Source organism: Penaeus monodon, chromosome 44, assembly GCF_015228065.2.
Source record: "Penaeus monodon isolate SGIC_2016 chromosome 44, NSTDA_Pmon_1, whole genome shotgun sequence".
Taxonomy (NCBI): Eukaryota; Metazoa; Arthropoda; class Malacostraca; order Decapoda; family Penaeidae; genus Penaeus; species Penaeus monodon.
The window spans coordinates 3,521,878-3,531,412 of NC_051429.1; positions in this window are offsets into that span (position 1 = coordinate 3,521,878).

Genomic DNA, 9,535 nt, shown 5'->3' on the forward strand with positions numbered 1-9,535 from the left:
TCCATCTCTGTCTCACTCACAACATATATAGTAAGGGGTTGAACACACACTAGTAACACGGGGGGTGAATACATACTAGTAACATGGGGTGAACACACACTAGTAACACAGGGGTGAACACACTAGCAACACGGGGTGAACACACACTAGTAACACGGGGGTGAACACACACTAGTAACAGGGGGGGTGAACACACACTAGTAACAGGGGGGTGAACACACTAGCAACGCGGGGATGAACACACACTATTAACACGGGGATCAGGAGACACTAGGATCAGGAGACATCGAGCTGGACATCTTGATTACTGGAAGGAAGAAGTAATGCAAGGAGGGTTGAACATACAGAGTTAAGGAAGCTGCATACCTCAAGCCAGCGAAAAATATTAATAGATCAAGCAGCTTTAAGATTATGCAATGTTGCAGCAGCAATTATGCGTGAAACAAGTGGCAAGCCACACACACACGCACACACACAGACACACACACACACACACACACACACACACACACACACACACACACATATATATATATATATATATATATATATATATATATTATATATATATATACATACTTCTAGTTTCTCTGATGTATGGATTCTTGACTAAGATATAATCGAAATCGGTTAAATACACATCTTGCATTTATGAAGATATTCATTCTCATCCACACCTTTTCTACAGATAAATGTACAGGGGCGTCACTTAAGGGGGGTGTGGGGGGTGGTTCACCCCCCCAATTCTTAAAAAAGGCTCTTTTTGCAGGGCAAAATCTAGTTCTGCAGGGCAAATTTTCTGGTATTTATAATTTATAATTTTTTACCAATAATACGATTTAAAATACTGTTTGATGGTCCATTCCGGGCTACTTATAAAGAGCTAGTGAGCATTTTCTTTTTCGTGATTTGCAGGGCAAAAATTATTTTTTCAGGACAAATTTACCCGTCACCCCCCCAACTCATAACATAAAGTGACGCCCCTGTAAATGGAGATATAGATATATAAACATATTGTTCCGCCGATTGCCTCATCTCTCTGCCACCAACACAAGGCAGGCTAGGCAGACGGCGTGTTATATACAGGGTCGTGAACACTGAACAGCTCCAAGAGGCACCGAACACCACAGCGTCCCAGAACACCAGGAGAGGAAACGCCAAGTCGCGAGGCAGGGCACGAAGTAAACACAAAATGATAGTCTTTCCTTTATTTACACAAGTTATTTACCCGTACACTTTTCTATAGGCACAATACAGGGGGGAAACCAGCATGTCACACAGCACAATACAGCTTATAACAGGGCAACACCAGGTTTATCTCAGGTCACAAGGGCAGCACACACGAGGTCTTCACAGGAGCAGCACCCAACCCCTTCTCTCTCTAGGCTTGTTCCTCCGCTCCTCCGCTCACAGCCAGCTGCGTCATGTTTGCCCAGGTCCCTTCATGTTAACACATGTTTCGCACAGAGACAAAGACCCACTGGCGTAGCACTATCCCCCCCTATCAAACAGACGACCCGTCTGCTCTGACATATCTAAACCTGAAACAAACTACATAAAAATTTAAATAAAATCAGTTCTCAGAAACACAAAAATCTTTCATCCAGCGCGGCTTTCTTCGCTCTCGCTGGGGTCTCTCTGGAGGAGGTGTGGGCGGCGGTAGATTGGCAGTGGCACCCAGAGGGGTATCTCTTGTCCCAAGACCTGGCTCATGGTCACTATTGACATCTGCTGCATCGCCCTCACCGTCCAAATGCTCGTCCTCATCTCGGTCAGCGTCTGCCTCGTCCTCATCGCCGCTACTGGGGCTAACTTCATCTTCTTTTTCACCATGGCCCCAGGAGTAACTTCCTGGCCCATGGTAACGCCAAAGCGGTGCGCCAAGTCCTCGAGGAAGTCAGGCAACGGCCCCACACCAACCAACTCCTCGCTCCCCGACGTCTCTTCTGGATGCTCCACTTCCTCACAAGTGCCCAGCTTTGCACCAGCTGGCACCTTCAGGTCCTTATTGGAGAAGTTAGCTACCAACACTGTAACTAACCCCTCCCCTGGTCAAACAAGGCTCCGCCCAACCGCTACGCCATCAGCCAGCTGCAGGTTTTGAATGGGCTCCATGAGGCCCTCTACTTCACGCATCATTCTTGACAGTCGACACCGGATTCTAGACTCTGTCCTGGGGGCAAGGTGCAGTCGCTCAGCCGTAACTACCTCTGCACAGCCAACCTCTGGAAGCAAGGGCACATCTTCACCGTGCACCCTCACCAGCTTCCGTAGAAGGTCGACACACGCCTTACTCTGCGTCAGGTAGTCAAGGCCCAGCAAGCAGTGCTCATCCAGATCGGCCACATACACCGGCAGCCGCTGCACCGTGCTGCCCACGCCAATACGAGCCTCCACTGGCCCCTTCAGCTGCACACAATACCCCGTGACACCACACAGTCTCTGTGGTGCATCTGGAAGTCGCATAGTGGCCAACATATCAGGCCGCACTAGGGTCTTCTCAGCCCCAGTGTCCACTGTCAGGCGGCATGGCTTCCCATCTATTGAGCCCTCCACCTGCATCGTGCTGGTTTGACGGCAGCTTACCCAAGTCGGGGCCCGGGAACCGAGGACGGCTGGGTTTCGGCCCCCTTCTCCAGCCTGTCCGAGTTTTCCGCCTGTACCACTTCCTTAGCCTTAGGACATGCACTCGGATGGTGACCATACCTACCACAATCCTTGCAGCACTGCTGGAAGGCATCAGAATCCGTCCGGTTGAGAAGACGTGTTCTCCGCTCCCTCTGACACTGACTACGTCTGTGCCCTTCCTCTCCGCAGCCCCAACACAAGCCTTGGAAAGTTCTCGGGCTCACCGTCTTCAATGCTATTTTCTCCACTTTAGCCTTCCGGCCCCGGAGGTCACGGCGGCTGAGCAGCTGGCCCTAGGCCACTGGTTGCCTTCAGGAAGGCCTCGAACTCCAAGGCCCTCGCCAGCGCCACCTGCAGGTCCTCAGGGTGTGCCTGCTTGACGTAGATTTGCAGCTGCTGGTCCTGTAAAGCGTCAACAAAGAAATCACGGGCCAGGACCACGATCATCTCTTCCGCAGCCGCAGGGTACGACCTCCTTACCAGCGCCTCCACATCCTGCGCCAGCTGGGACAGTGTCTCGCCACGCTCACGAGTCCGCTTCTTCAAGTGGGCCCGATATACCTCGGCCTGGTGGTGGTGCCCGAAACGGCGTTTCAAAGCCTCTGCCACGCTGGTGTAAGAGGCATGTTGGGATGCCGGCAGATGCCCCAACACTTCCACCGCGGGGCCCCTTAGCGCTGCTACCAGCTGCAGGGCCTTCTCTTCCTGGCTCCAGCCCTGGGCAGATGCCAGCATTTCAAATTGGGCGACATATGCCTCCCAGGCCACCTTCCCATCGTACTCAGCTGGCTTACGCCTCACAGAATGTCTGGAGGCCGAGGGGCTGCGGGTTGGAGAACTCGTGCCGTGAACTAACAAGCCCGGGGGGGAGGAAGGAGGTGAGGGAGGCAACGAGGCGGGTTGACCGGGTCCGAGTTTGCCGCCACCTATATCAAAGGGAGCGGTTCCGATGGGTCCCCAGCCTTCTGCAGCGACCACTGGCTCCGACATGACGCTGCGAGGCCCGGGGGTTTCCTGCCACGGACCCCAGGCAGACCCCAGTAAACCTGACACTCTGGCATCTGTTGCCAGAACCTCGTCTGCCTTCTCTGCTTGCAACGTTCCTACCTCATGACGCCGCCTTTCCGCCTTCACTTCCTCCCTCAGGTCCTGAACCTCGCCCTTCAGAGTCTGCACCTCCTCCATCAGTTCACTCTTCATGCTGTTGCAGGCCTTGTCGGTGTACTGCTGAGTTTCCATCTTCACAGATGCAAGATTGCTCTGTAGCACCTCAGCAAGTCGGCAGAACTGTTCCTCTGCCTTCCTTGCCTGCATCTCGACGAGATGGTGCGCCTGCTCGTGTGCCCTCTGTGCCTGCTCTTCTGCCCTTTGTGCCATTTCCTCTCTCATACCGGCCAGCATGGCAGTGATCAGGTCCATCTGGCTCGACTTCACCTCACTCGTGCCTGCCTCAGTCATAGCCTCTTCTCCCTCATGGCTGCCGCCATCTTTGGACCACATGATAAATCGGCGCGTCTCACTGATCAAACACAAATCCCACTTCTGACACCAATTGTTACGCCGATTGCCTCGTCTCTCTGCCACCAACACAAGGCAGGCTAGGCAGACGGCGTGTTATATACAGGGTCGTGAACACTGAACAGCTCCAAGAGGCACCGAACACCACAGCGTCCCAGAACACCAGGAGAGGAAACGCCAAGTCGCGAGGCAGGGCACGAAGTAAATACAAAATGACAGTCTTTCCTTTATTTACACAAGTTATTTACCCGTACACTTTTCTATAGGCACAATACAGGGGGGAAACCAGCATGTCACACAGCACAATACAGCTTATAACAGGGCAACACCAGGTTTATCTCAGGTCACAAGGGCAGCACACACGAGGTCTTCATAGGAGCAGCACCCAACCCCGTCTCTCTCTAGGCTTGTTCCTCCGCTCCTCCGCTCACAGCCAGCTGCGTCATGTTTGCCCAGGTCCCTTCATGTTAACACATGTTTCGCACAGAGACAAAGACCCACTGGCGTAGCAATATCTATATACATATTCATATATCTATATCTATATATCCAAGTATATATATATATATATAGATATATATGTATATATAAAAAAACACACAGACGCATATTTATGGCAATGAGAATAGACAATTCACATGCCTTAACGTTGATTATTAATATAGGAAAGTCTCCCCAAACGCCGTTTTCTGTATTTTTTTTTCGGATTCAACTTACGCGAACGGCCGATCCAGATTTAACTTACGCGAACAGCAGCGAAGACCCCGATTCTCAAGTCTAAAACCCCATAAAAGAAGAAAGAAGAAGAAGACCCCGATTCTGAAGAAATTCGCCTCCGTCAAAAAAGGTGTTTAATCCTTATTATTTTACCTTCGAAAATCAGTTTGACTTCCGGAGGATTAAATAAAGGAGGAGCAATTGTTCCCGAGGAAAGTCATTAATTCAGGGCTTGTGACCTACAAGCAGGGGCGAATATGATATATATATATATATATATATATATATATATATATATATATATATATATATATATATATATATATATATATATATATATAACGTAGGACTTGTAAACAATCCTCATATATAACGAAGGACTCGTAGACAATCCTTATATATATAACCTAGGACATGAAGACACTCCTTGTATATGACCTAGGACTTCTGGACAATCCTTATTGATAGACGCTGCTAAGCTTGGAGGGTATTCAACTGGGTATGTGGAGATGCAAGTGCAGCTGGCAGGAGCTCCCTAGTTTTGGAGTACGAGAACCCTTATATATATATATATATATATATATATATATATATATATATATATATATATATATATAAATATATATATAGAGAAAGAAAGAGAGAGAGAGAGAGAGAGAGAGAGAGAGAGAGAGAGAGAGAGAGAGAAAGAGAGAGAGAGAGAAGAGAGAGAGAGAGAGAGAGAGAGAGAGAGAGAGAGAGAGAGAGAGAGAGAGAGAGAGAGAGAGAGAGAGAGAGAGGGGGGGAGGGAGAGGAAGGGAGGGAGAGAGAGAAAGAGAGAGAGAGAGAGAGAGAGAGAGAGCGAGATACACACTATGCATGGTCATCCTCAGAGGACCCTGCACGCCCATCCTAAAGAGAGGGATTGCATTTATACACCTCAGCAACTTATTCATTGTGCATATTGTTACTAGAGATGCATTTCTAATATATTATATTCAGCATTGAACACTCTAGTTTTGAACCCGTATAGATCATGGTTTCCCAAAGAGAGGGATTGCATTTATATACATCAGCGACTTATTTTTTTGTGCATGTGTATTGTTAGTAGAGATGCATTTCTAATATATTCATATTGTACCAGATGCATTTTTAATATTTATTGATATTGTATATCAATTTCCCTGGTACCTTTCATACCTACCCCTGCTATCGATGCCAAACTTGACACTAATGGGTGGGGTGGGAGGTGTCTTTCTATGGCATAGTTTCTATATATTTGGATAGCAGAGAGAGTGAAAGGAGTCTGGTGATACCTAATGGATAGCAATTGCTTATGCAAAGCTATTCTAGAATATTACTGAACTCTGGCTGAGTGAGGGTATGGTGAACTTTATATCTGAGCAGTGATATGCATGGGATATTTCTCCTATTTTGCTGTAAATATGAGGCCAATGCAGCTGTACCCATTATTTATTTAACTTTTAATTATTCTATTTATTTTTTTTTATTATTTTTTATGATCTATAGGATGGCAGTGTCCATTTCCCTCTATCTCAGCGTGTCACTCTTGATAACATTAATTGTAATGTAGAAAGTAATATGATAAAATGTAGAAAGGAGGAAAGCGACAAAATTATTTGAGATCCTGAGAGAGAGAGAGAGAGAGAGAGAGAGAGAGAGAGAGAGAGAGAGAGAAAAGTGAGCAAGAAAAAGAGAAAGGAGGAGAGAATGTTTGTTTGTGTAGGTAAAGGGAAGAGGGAATAATTGAAATGAGAGAATGAGAAATAATGTCAGTAATTAGAAGATAAGATATACTGATAATGTCATTTCCCCTAAATACGATTACTATAAGCACTCTGGCAAAGGTTAACAGTCTTTCGCTACGAAGATCTTGATGAGATAGAACTTGGGCTGGTTCCTTGTTTGACAAAGTTGCCAGTGTGAAGTGTGGACAAGGCCAGCTCACCACCCGATGCATACATCTGCTGACTGTTATCAGTGTTTTCTTTTTCCTGAAATTGGCCGACTTTTTATGTTTACTTGTATATTATTTATTGATTGATAATTGATTAATGATATATATATATATATTTATATATATTTATATTTATATATTTGTTTGTGTGCTTCAATATATTTATTTTATAACTGCTCCAGTATCTCTTCTCTAGATCATAATTACTTAGTTAATTACTATGGAGCAGTTACCTTTCCACTTCATGTTACTTTGTTCACATCAGTTGAGTGATACTCTCACTTATATATTCTTTACACTTGGTTTACAATTAAAAATTTATCAAATGCACCTGGAATAAATACATGTAGTAGAATAGGTAATGAAACATATATTCCACCACTTCCATAATATGATAACGTTATGGTTCACCATTTACAGTGACACAGATCTGTGAGGCTATTACTGAGTGACTAAGAGTTTTATGCTGAATAGGCTAGTTTTACTAGCCTCTGACAATCCCTAAAATTTCATGCATGTTCTTGTGGTGAAGATGATATATATATGTACTGTCACAGGAACTTAAAAAACAAGTATTCCTTAGTCCTCCATAACATACAAATAGACAAGTCACACGACACCTTAGTAAGTAATTATGATAACCCTTTTATAATATCTAAGTATATATTTAGTATGATATTTATAATCATACTTTGGTTACATATTTTGTAGTTACTGATACTCAGGTATATTGTTAATAACATTATATATATATATATATATATATATATATATATATATATATATATATATATATATATATATATATATATGTGTGTGTGTGTGTGTGTGTGTGTGTGTGTGTGTGTGTGTGTGTACATTTATATATATATACACATTTATATATATATACATACACACTTATATTTTGTTTCATTTTTTAGGTTAACTTATTGCCCCTGGATATGGGAATATGTGCATGGCATGCCCATTGTGCAATAAGTTTACTAACTTGTCTGATCTGGATACCATGCTGCCAAACCATGTTACAATTTCAGATTATTAGGCTACTTGGTCTGTGAATCTTCCTTATGTGTGGCATAAAGCTTGGCCCACAAGAACACTCATCTGTATTGTCGAGATTGTCCCTTTGCATTGTTATTATATCTTTTTCTACTAAAGCATTTTTTGCTTGTTTGTCAATTTCTATACACTATATACTGTATTATAATTATTCTATACACTTATATATATTCTATACATTCATTGATCTAAAAAGCCCTTACTGACAGTCTCACAGCTACATGGTTTCGATACAGCTATATAGTTTCTCGCATAATTTTCCTAATACTATCTACAGGAATAAAGAAAGCTGCAGTGAACAAAACCGAAGAAGCCAAGGTTCCCAAGAGTGAGTCGACTGCCTTGGTACACAAGGAAAGGCATGTATGGTCACTAAGCTGCTGGAAGACAAGCTGCACAGAGAGTGAGTGAAGATGCTATTTAATAAGGTAAAAATACCAATGGAAGATTTAGTATTTGTGTTTTGCAGAGCATTAGTGGGTTAATCTGTGGTAGTGCATTTATATGAATATGTATATACTGTAAATATATTGTTATATACATATTTAACTCTTTGCGAATTGCATAGGCATATGAACATAAATACTGTACCTTAAGATAAATTATATATATATATATATATATATATATATATATATATATATATATATATATATATATATCCAATATTTATATATATATAGTATACACCACACACACACACACACACACACACACATATATATATATATATATATATATATATATATATATATATATTTATATATATATATATATATATATATATATATACATATGTATTTATATGTTCTATCAGCATAGAGTATATCTTATTTCTTAAGGTATGTATACATACATACATACATACATACATACATACATTCATACATGCATACATACATACATGCATACATACATACATACATACATACATACATACATACAAATATACATACATACATATATAACATACATACATACATATACAGACACACTGTACACTGGATTGCAAAAGTATCGGTGTACAATTTTCGTGAAACATTTTGGACAACAGTAGGAATGTCAGTGAAATGTTGGTGTCCGACATTCCACATGTTGGTAGTCCTGATATCAAGGTATACCATACAATTACCAGTATCGATGTCCCCTTACAACTACATAATTATATAGCTTAGTTTAGTGTTTATAGAACCAGATGTTGGTCATACAATGTGGATTTGGAAACCGTAGTCTCATTTTCAATAAATTTAGTTTTTCCATTGTAAATTTTTTTACCATTGTATCAACACGGAAGAGTGTTTCACCATTCATATTTATATGGTTATACATATATATATTATATATATATATATATATATATATATATATATATATATAATACACATGAATACAGTGTATGTATGTATATAGAAATTCATGAATATATGAATCAGTATATATGTGTGTATTTGCATGTGCATGTGTGTACAAACACACACACACACACACACCAAAACACACACACACACACACACACACACCACACAAACAAAAACACACACCCCCTCACACACACAACACACACACACAACACAAATTAATATATATATATATATATATATATAGAGTTATATATATATATTAAGTATTATAAAAAATAACACATACATACCA